The following is a 9,846-nucleotide window of genomic DNA, read 5'->3' as shown; positions in this document are numbered from 1 at the left end:
CACTGGTTATTAATAAATATGCTATATTAAAATCATTTGTAGGCTCCCAGACAATACTAATGTTATCAATGAATTCAATCCGATCAATTAAGCAAGTTTAATTTTGACACTGATTTAGGCTAATCAATCAGTGATCAATCAATAATTAACACTAAACTTGTCCCACAAATTATTGATTTCATTCAGTGTATTAATGGTCATCAAGTGTTCATCAAGAGCTATATCAGTCAATTAAATGCCATCAGTTGATATCAACTATCACAGACCATTCATTTTCTCAATTATTGTGTGACAATATATAGCAAAAAAACTGGTCAGACCAGATATAAATTACTTAGCATCCAGGCTCTCCTGGTCAATAAAGCTTGGTTACTGAGGTCTCATGATACCTGGTGTAACAAAACCTTACAATACAATGGGTATGAGGTCATACACTGTATAAAGGAAAAATTTGAGCCAGTTTCAATGTAGCTGCTGCCAATAAATATGTAACAACAACAAAAACAAGAACTTTATTTGTGCTCAGTAGAAAGTAAATGAACAAAAAATAAGTAAAAATAAAAAAAGTACATGGCTGCCCGAAATAACCTTAGTGGGCTAATAAGACTGGGCAGCCATCCTTAGTTAATTAAAGCAATTATTTATTTGGGTCAAATAAGAAGAGAAAATAAGAAAAGACTAATTATACAAATAGATTTAGTGAAAAATAGCTGGATGATACAGTGTACTAGTTACATACATAGTTACAGATATTCAACATGTACCAATAGCTTGCAATAATGTTTGATTTGATCTTTTTTCTTAAAATGTCGAAGTGGCAGAAGCTTAATATCATCACTAATATCATTCCAGATCTTTGCACCTTTATAGCTAATGTTAAAGATTCCATAATTTGTTCTGGTTTTTGAGAGTATCATAGTTATGGGTATCTTTTACAGAAGTGAAAAAACCTCAAAATTTGTAGAAAGAAGATGATTTTGAAATTTGTACTTAGAAACAGCATTGTGAAAAGTAACTACATCCAATAATTTGCTTTAGTGCAATGTTCTAAATAATAACAGCAGTAGCCACATGCAGTCATTGACTGCCTATTTTTTGTTAGTGCGTGTTGTCGTAGTTTGAACTCATACCGCGATCGGCTCAGTTGTTATCTTTACGAGAACGTTTCGAGCATGACCTTTGCTTACCTGGCTGGCTTTCAAGAAACATGGGAGAAATAAGGACCGACCCTTTCCGAAAACGATCGACATCTTTGTATGTGAGATGGACGTATAAGGCGCGATTCTTGCCAGAAATTTCTTCGCAAAACACCGCGAGTTGAGTTGAGTTGAGTTCATATCTTCCCGTAAGGAGTGAAATGATGTGAAGTATATATGAAATAATTCATATTTGAACTGCGGTTGTGGATAAAAGTGAAGAATGATCATCGCAGTAAATTTGTTTTGGAAAATTTACTGCGATGATCATTCTTCAGTTTCATCTACAACCGCAGTTCAAATATGAATTATTTCATATATACTTCACAATATTTAGTAATGTGCAAGGTTTAGTTTCTGTACGTTCCAGCCAAGAAAATATATACTCCTCGACCTGCTCTCCCACTTTTTTTCGCTCATGCAAATAGTCCCCTTAATTTTTTAAATTCACGGGGCCATTTGCAAATGCTCTGAGACATTACTCTTTAAAAGGAGAAGGTCACTTTTTTCTCAACACTAATAAAAACCTTGCACTAAGTTTAGCCACGCACCGAAGTTTCAGCCTCTAAAGCGCATTGCCAAGTTTTCCTTATGAAATTCGTCTCCAAAGAAGTTCAAAATTCGAACATCGTTGTCGCCATTTTGAACAGTACTCAGCAACGAGGCCACGTTTTCGTGACGTCATTCGTGACGTCATTCTGCCCGAGACATTTTGTCCAAATGGCCTCCGAAGAGCCTTTCAACTAACACTCCGGGTTATAGCTGTTTTTGAGCCATATTGTTTTGAGCCAAACATGCTCCAAACTCCAAAATGACAGTATTGAAGATGGTAAAGTGGGTAATCGCTTGGATGAAAATAGATTTTGCTGGCCTTGTGAAAGATGACAAGTCAGTGGCAGGTTTTCTTCTTCCCGCCAATTTCGAGTCGGACGAAATGGCGTCACATAAACACGGCCTTGCTTCCAAGACAGTTTCAAGATGGCGGCCTCCGAAGTCGCTTCTTTCGAGACGAATTTCTTGGGGATAGCAGGCACTTCAGAGGCTGAAACTTAGGTGAATGAAAAAGCTGAATGTTTACTTGCTATAGGCAAAGACAAAAAAAAATAATAAGTTTTTTGGAGTTACCTTCTCCTTTAAATAGGTGAATTGTTTTCCAATTGCTCAATGCCTGTCCTCACACTGAGATTAAACGCACTAAGCATGGTCACGTGACTGATGACATCATCACACCAAGTTTAAGGAAAATATATATTTCACGGCAAGAGTTATTTTTCCTTTAAAACATAACTGAGATACTACAAGCGCTCTAATTGGTCAAGAACCCATCGTTTATTGTACCTGCATGTGTTCTTCTTTTTCTGTCAACAGACTAAAACCTAGTGAAAGCTACTTTGACACCTTACCTCTTAACGTAAAGGACGACGAAGTGCAGTATTCGGAGTCCTGCTCGTGTTATAGGAAAAATGAAAATAACGTTCCAGTGTGTGAAAACGTGTTTGAAGTCGCCTTTCCAACCCTAGCGAAGAAACAGTTGGAACCCATCTCGCCTAGAGATTTATGTGATCGACAGAAAAGAGATGTGGGCCACTCGGATGATGCCACAGAAGAAGACTTCCAATTGTTTAAAGAAGTACGCCAATTGCGTCCACGGTTCAGGCGAGAGGTGCAAATTGGACCACTCTCTAGGGAAAATGCCTCACGCTACTGCGCTGAGAGAATATCTGAGACAAAGATCGGTAAACTCTGTGCCAAACTGGGAGTAGACGTGCAGTCACTGGTTGATACATGCTCGGATGATGTGGTGGTTAGTATATTACTATTTGTTAACCCCGCTGAAACCGGTGAAGCTTTTGAAATCCCGTCAACTCCGGAGATTTGTAGTGAATTTTGCAATATTTCCTTGGACGCACTTTGACGTGGGGCTTAGTAACCGTGAAATTTTTATATGGGAATCGCTTTTTACGACTATGTTTTACAAATGCAAAATTTTAGTGCTTTCTGCTTCACTTTTTTGTGATAATGCACTGTTCGTGGCAAGTTTTACGCAGCGCTTTCGTTTCGTCCCAGCCCAGCAGTACTCTTAACCAGATTTTCTGTAGCTACATGTACAGTGTCATGCCCAATTTTGAAACAAATGCCACACAGTCTCTTATTTACTATAGAGAAATTAGATACCAGCAAATCATAATTACGCTGATTCTCTGTACGTTTTGATAATTTTCGAACAGTGTAAAGCCTTTGAAGTGCTTCCAAACGATATTCAGAAAACAATAACCTCAAACTACCGTTTTCTAACTGAATCCTAAATACAGCAGTCTCAATCCTTGCAATTGTATTTCAATACTGCCAACGATCAAAATTCCGAGAAGAAGTAAAATCTAGAAACGTCAGCAAATCGATTTATGCGATTATCGCATCACCTACCGTCGATTTGTCTTGCTTTTGCCGTCCAGGCTGGGTAATCAACCGTGGATGTATCTCTGTAGATTTCCCGAATTTTCAACCCAAATGTCCTCCCCAAGTGCAGAAATCTTGCCATAACGCTCACGCTAAGCCCCTGCACCAGCAAAAAACACCACTCACCAACGTAAACTTGAAGAACAACAAGCTATCATGTTGAACGAACAGGCTACACAGTGACCGCCATATATTTGAAAACAACATCGGCATTGCTTTAACACCATATAAGGAACGCATGATTGACGGAGGCGAATCGCCAAATGCTCGCGGGAGTTTTGATTCGAAGGTCACGTATCAACGAAATTTGTGATAAGTCCCCAACAGAATCGTATAATTAACTTTTCCAATGTCTGAGAATTTCGGGGATGCTCATTCCCAGTAGATTAACTGTAAGCAAGAGCTTTTACAATCCGAAATTTTGACAAAACAACCGGAAAAAAATTTGAAAAAATAAAAAAAATAAATAATAATAATAATAATAATAATAGTAATAATAAACAGGTGGAATATTTCAGTCCATCTATCTGTACAATATTTTGGTAGATTCCTTTTATCTGTGCTCATGTTGCCCTTTTTCTAGCTCTCCGGGCCTTTAACTATAAAAAGAAAAATTATATGTTGTCAGTGAAATATTCACTTCTATATTAATAACTGGCAAAACACCCTCGGCATTGTTAATTGCTTATCCTTCTGTTTCCAACGTTGGCAAGACACAACCCCTCAGCTAGTTTACTTTCCGCGCTTAGCATTTTGAATCACTGGAGCTTGGCAATTTATTCTCGGTGTTTGGTGACACTTTCCCAAAAGCAAACAAGTATTCAAAGATCGACCTAAAAAAAAAAACTCACACAGTCATCACTAACGATTACGTTTTTGGAATACATCCGAGCAATATATCTTTATTTTCTCTTGAATAAGAGATAAATAATGGATTATTTATAAGCTGAAGGCGATTAAGAGAAGGAGTGCCGGTTGTGTTTTATTTCGTTTACAGTACGCTGGAGACTTATCTTTTGCAACTGGAAATGTGGCCTCATTAATTGACCAGTGTGGAGAATTGGGAGCTAGAAACCTATCCAAGCTTGCAAATTAGAGCAGTGAGGAAACTCCCACCGTTGATGCTTTTGTTGAACAAATTGCTGAGCTTTTATGTCCTAATGACTGCACGTTTAACGGTAAATGTGTCAATGGTTCCTGCATTTGCAACAAGGACTACACAGCAGAGGATTGTTCTACGTCCATTTTTCAGATACCGATAATTTCCAGGTAATCCAGCTACACGCATGACACTTCATTCCTAATAATGAAGCAGCTAGTACATTTAAATAAAGTGTATTTATTCCTTTGTACTTCCATTCTTTCTACCTAGCCTCCCTCCCTGCAACCTGTCATCCATCCATCCATCAGTCAATCAATAATTTTTCTTTTTATATCTTAATGTACAATTTACTTCGCAAAGAAAAATGAACACGCCATTCCATTGTTTATTAACGCTAAGTTTTTGGCTATAAACGTTTTATACTATAAAACTTTATCTGAATTGTTACACGAGGTTAGCACTTCTTCTCCCCCAATTAACATACGTAATTTATTCACTTTCACCTTCACCTTCACCTTAAAACTCAAACCTTCACCCTCATCCTCACTGCAATCCTCATCCTCATTCTGATACTCATAATCCTCCGCATTTTAATCCCAATCCTCACCCACAACCTCATTTTCACCCTCACTGTCACTCTCACCTTCACCCAAATCGTCATCTTCATCATCACCTTCACCTTTACCTTTACCTTCATCTTTACCCTCACCTTCACAACCATCTTCACTGAAATCCTTATCCTTCTCCTTATCCTCATTCTCAACCTCACCTTAGATCCTCACCCTCACCATCACCCTTACCCCCAACGTCGCCCTCATCTTAATCCATATCTCCCTACTCTTCCTGATCTTCATATTCATTCTGTCCTAATCCTAATCCTCATGCCCATAACCATTACGTACCGTAGCTAAAATAACTTACGTTATTATTAGGTTACAAAGAGATGGATTGTGTGATAGGCGCAAAAGACCATGTAAGAAGGTAACAATCTTTGGAGCAAATTTCCTGAATTCTACAAACATGACTTGCCATGTTAAGGAATTCAAGGTGAGAAATTTAATTTGATCAAACACTAATAGCTTATTATGATCTACCTTAGATCGATAGACTGCCTTCAGAGTGATCGCACGCTTTCTTGTAAAGTGAAATATGGCTGAAAAGATTACTGAAATGAAATGAACTGAAATTGTTTTAAGAATGCATGCAGCTGTCTATGTATGGATGGATTTATTCGTCTGCGTACGTCGGCTTTGCGGTTAACGTAAGATAAGGGTTTCAGCTGCGCTTATTCATGCTTCAATTTGGGTGATCGAAAAAGCATTTAATTTCGAAATAATTTGTATGGATATTGGTGTCTCGTTTGGTGCGCATTTCCCTGATATAAATCCAATTATAGGTAGTAAACGGTTCCTGGACACCAAACAATACCGAACAACGATATCCTGGTAAAATGACAGATTTGGTGCTTGCGGACTGTTATTTGCCTGAATCACCAGTGACGCAAGGTTATTTCCACGAGACTGATCAAGGGACACCAGCGGCTGGACTACGATATCTGTGTCTAACGATGGTGAACGTCAAAGCAAAGAAAATCTCACCTTTATATCATATGACTCAGCTTGCATGAATTGCAGTGTTTCATCTGGATGCTTCCTTAAGGCAAGTATCGTTATATTTTACTTACTTTCTTTTTTGTTTGCCAGCTTGTTTCAGTTCGTTCCCTTTTAAAATAAAAAAAAAGCAAGCATGAAGAAGAGAATGGAACTGATCTTTATTTGGGGTGTCAAACTGGCATGATGGGAGATTCATGCACATTAATGTGGCAGGTTTGTGTTGAGGAGGATTGTGAAAGACGTAGTAACACCTGGAACATCGTAATACGTCGAAATAACCACAAGCAAGTATTTTAGGCGTTTCGGCGTTTCCCTTTCTTAGTACTAATTATATGCACCAGTTTTTTCAAGCATTATTTGCAGAAAACTCTATTTTGTAGATTTAAAGAAAACAAAACCGATAATATAGATGGAGATATGAAGACGAACATACATGCACACTATTTTTGTCGGTCACTTATTGTTTTCTCTGTCATCTAAGCCATCGGACTGGTGGCTCTTTTGAACCATCCACTTGTTTCGTCTCTGTTGATGGAAAATAATTTGCTATGATAAGCTTTATCTTCAGAAAAATTGTTTATTAGCATTCTGCGTCGCTACCATAATAACAGAAGTCTCTTCACTGAAGAATGTCCAGCTTACTCTACCACGTTTCTAGCTGCTATAACGACAGCCTCTGCATTTTTCCTGATCATGTGCCAAAAACTCGGAAGTGTAGCAGCTCTCATAAGCTTGTAATTCTATTTGTCCTCATAGTGTATAGCTGTTATTGTGTAGGGCTAGGTGCATTGTTTCTGTTGTTTGTTCTATTGTTCTCTCAAAGGGTATCGAGCCATTCGGCATGTCAGAACGTACGAGAGCTGCTACGTGACCCCCAAAATTGCGAGAACTAATATCCTATGTTACCCATTTCTCCTCCCATGCATGCAGAGTAACTCTTGCTTCATTAACCGTTACTGCTTCGCCCCAAACGAGACAAATCCAATTGACTGGTGCTATCAATGTCTTCCAGAAGTCAGCACAAACTCTTGGACAAAGCGTCAAGGTGATAACACACATTGTTTTATTCCTCTTTGACTCGAGCATTTCCAATGAATTTTGCACGTCTTCGGTGTGACGATATGTAACTAATTTACTTACAATAAAACATCGTTTCTTACCATCAGCTAACCTGCCGCCTATATTTTCACCAGTCATCGAATACTTCGCAGTGTTTCAAGAAACTCTCGAGCTAACCATTGACGTTGTAGATCCGGAAGGAATGCCTGTGACGGTTTCTCTAGTGAACGGGAGGCCAAACAAGGCTATTGTTTTTGACAACGTTTTAATATGGAATGCCACCAATGATGCTACTAGTTATTTCCATTTGAAAGCCACGGATGCATGTGAAGCAACATCTTACGTTAATATCACTGTATCCTTGGTTGTCTGCCAGTGTCAGAACAATGGTAACTGTGTACCTCATCCCGACAGGCCCAGGGGTTCAGGTTACTATGAATGCAATTGTGCACCTGGATTTACCGGAGACAACTGTGAAATTAACATTGATGATTGTCAGTCTTATCCATGTTTTCGAGGTATGGTCTCCTTGTACTGAAGTCACGTTACCAGTATGTACTGATATCGCCTTACCATTTGGATACCAGTATGTTCAATTGACACAGTTCAAAGTATATTTCTTTAATCTAGGTACGACATGGAGAAAATTGGTTAAATTTTTGATCCATAAAAGAGGGGTTGAGTTCAATCATTCATTTCTCATTCGGTGTACGGGAAAGGGGAGGGCGCCATGTTTGACCATATTTGGTAACGACCTCAACTCACGACCAGGTAACCTAGCCGTTTTCCGGGGTGAGTGGAATTCTACTCCTGTTCATTTTCGGGAAGCTTTGGAAGAGACTTAAACGGTAGCTCTTAACGGTTTAAGGAAAATGAATAAACGAATAAGTATATTTGCGCTTCCTAGGTTTTTTTTTCTCCTAAATAAAGTGTAGTTTAAATGAAACAATCAGCAAAAACGAGGTCTCTCGAAGCAAAAGAAGACCGTAATAGCGGGAACATAGTCAAAAAAAAAGTTTCGGAAAAGCCAGTCACCAAAGTATTTAAGTCTTCAGCTTAAACGCTAAATGTGCTCGACTGAACTTTGAATCGAGCGAGTATAGACTTATTCCTATACACTGCTATCATCGACTTCCTTCATGAAAAGAAAAAAAAAAAATTGGAATCGATAAATCACAGAGAAAAGAAAAAACGAACTAGGATTAACTAACCTTGTCGTGGCGACCGCCATTCGTATTATCAACAAGTGAACTGTTTAGCGCGGGTAACTTAATTCGAAATTCCCGCTGTATTGACGGGTGAGATTACCGCTAGTTTACCCGTACCCGTGCACCGGATGCGGGGTATCTTAAGGTCTACGCTGTTTAACTCGCTTTTCGTTTGGCTGTTTGTAACTTAAGCCAGTCAGCCGACCTAAAAATAAGTGTTCTCTAGAATTTAAAATAGGAGTATAATTGGACTTCCTGTTATTATAATACCGTCTTTTGCTTATCTAAAGGTCGGTGTATTGATGGACTTAACAAGTATACCTGCCTCTGTGATCCTGGATATGTTGGAAGCAACTGTGACATCGATTATGATGACTGCAGTTCCTCTCCTTGCATTCATGGTCAGTGGTGTAAGCCGTTTTTAAGGGTAAACAAATACTCACGCACAATAGAGGCACACATTAGAGACAGAGAGGGAAATACATCGCTGTATACGAATAATGGATGAACAAGAAAACTCGAATTTCCTGGATGATCGCTTGCCCAAATCTTTACGTATAGCAGGTTAACGGAATTGGGGCGGCGACGGAAAGGTTGAGGGTTATAAGATGTTGGGGGTGGGCAAGGGCTGTCTGATACAGGATGGGTTTTTTAAAATAGATGTCTTATGGAGCGCCGTATTTTAAATAATATTATTTAAATAAGTATATGTCTGACTGATTTTCCAAAAACATGCCCTCAGATTTCAAGCACTTGGTTCATGTAAGCTGTGATTTTTTTTTTTTTTTTTTTTTTTTTTTTTGCTTTCCTAATGGTAGCAGCTTGTAAACCTTACCTGGCATGAAATGTAGACAACCTGAGATGTATAAAATGGTCGACATTTAGCCTCGTAATAGTAGGCCGTTTGCAATGTGGCGATAATGCTGTGGTTGCTTTAGATATAGACAGCAAAGGGCTTTATCCGCGTCAATTAGGGCTTAGAAATGCAATGGACTAGGCATTTCTAGCTGCTCTTGGCTTTATTTGGCCTGAACTTTGATGCGGCTATAGACTTTCCCGCTCTATGAAATTCGAGTACATCCGGGACATTGCTATTTGCGAGCAAAGCATGGCCACGAATAGAGCGAAGGAAATCACGTGTAGCGCTGACCTGATCGGCCTAGCTAACTATCAGAACTGTCTGTCTTTTTATTTTTTATTTTTATTCGATG

The 9,846-nt window shown here is 38.8% G+C and overlaps 1 pseudogene across 1 annotated transcript in view; it reads left to right on the top strand.

Annotated features, from left to right (window-relative positions):
• LOC110051441 (von Willebrand factor D and EGF domain-containing protein-like) overlaps positions 1 to 9,846 on the top strand; it is a 67,799-nt pseudogene that overhangs the window by 40,435 nt on the left and 17,518 nt on the right. The window contains exons 10-16 of the transcript XR_016202131.1: positions 2,565 to 3,000; positions 4,651 to 4,922; positions 5,688 to 5,802; positions 6,152 to 6,414; positions 7,299 to 7,413; positions 7,535 to 7,945; positions 8,926 to 9,036. The product of XR_016202131.1 is annotated as a von Willebrand factor D and EGF domain-containing protein-like (transcript). The remainder of the gene's footprint in view (positions 1 to 2,564; positions 3,001 to 4,650; positions 4,923 to 5,687; positions 5,803 to 6,151; positions 6,415 to 7,298; positions 7,414 to 7,534; positions 7,946 to 8,925; positions 9,037 to 9,846) is intronic.

Source organism: Orbicella faveolata, unplaced genomic scaffold, assembly GCF_042242905.1.
Source record: "Orbicella faveolata isolate gen_17 unplaced genomic scaffold, um_ofav_v1 contig_35, whole genome shotgun sequence".
Taxonomy (NCBI): domain Eukaryota; kingdom Metazoa; phylum Cnidaria; class Anthozoa; order Scleractinia; family Merulinidae; genus Orbicella; species Orbicella faveolata.
Note: the sequence above shows the minus strand (reverse complement) of the source record. Positions and strands in the feature narration are given on the sequence as shown.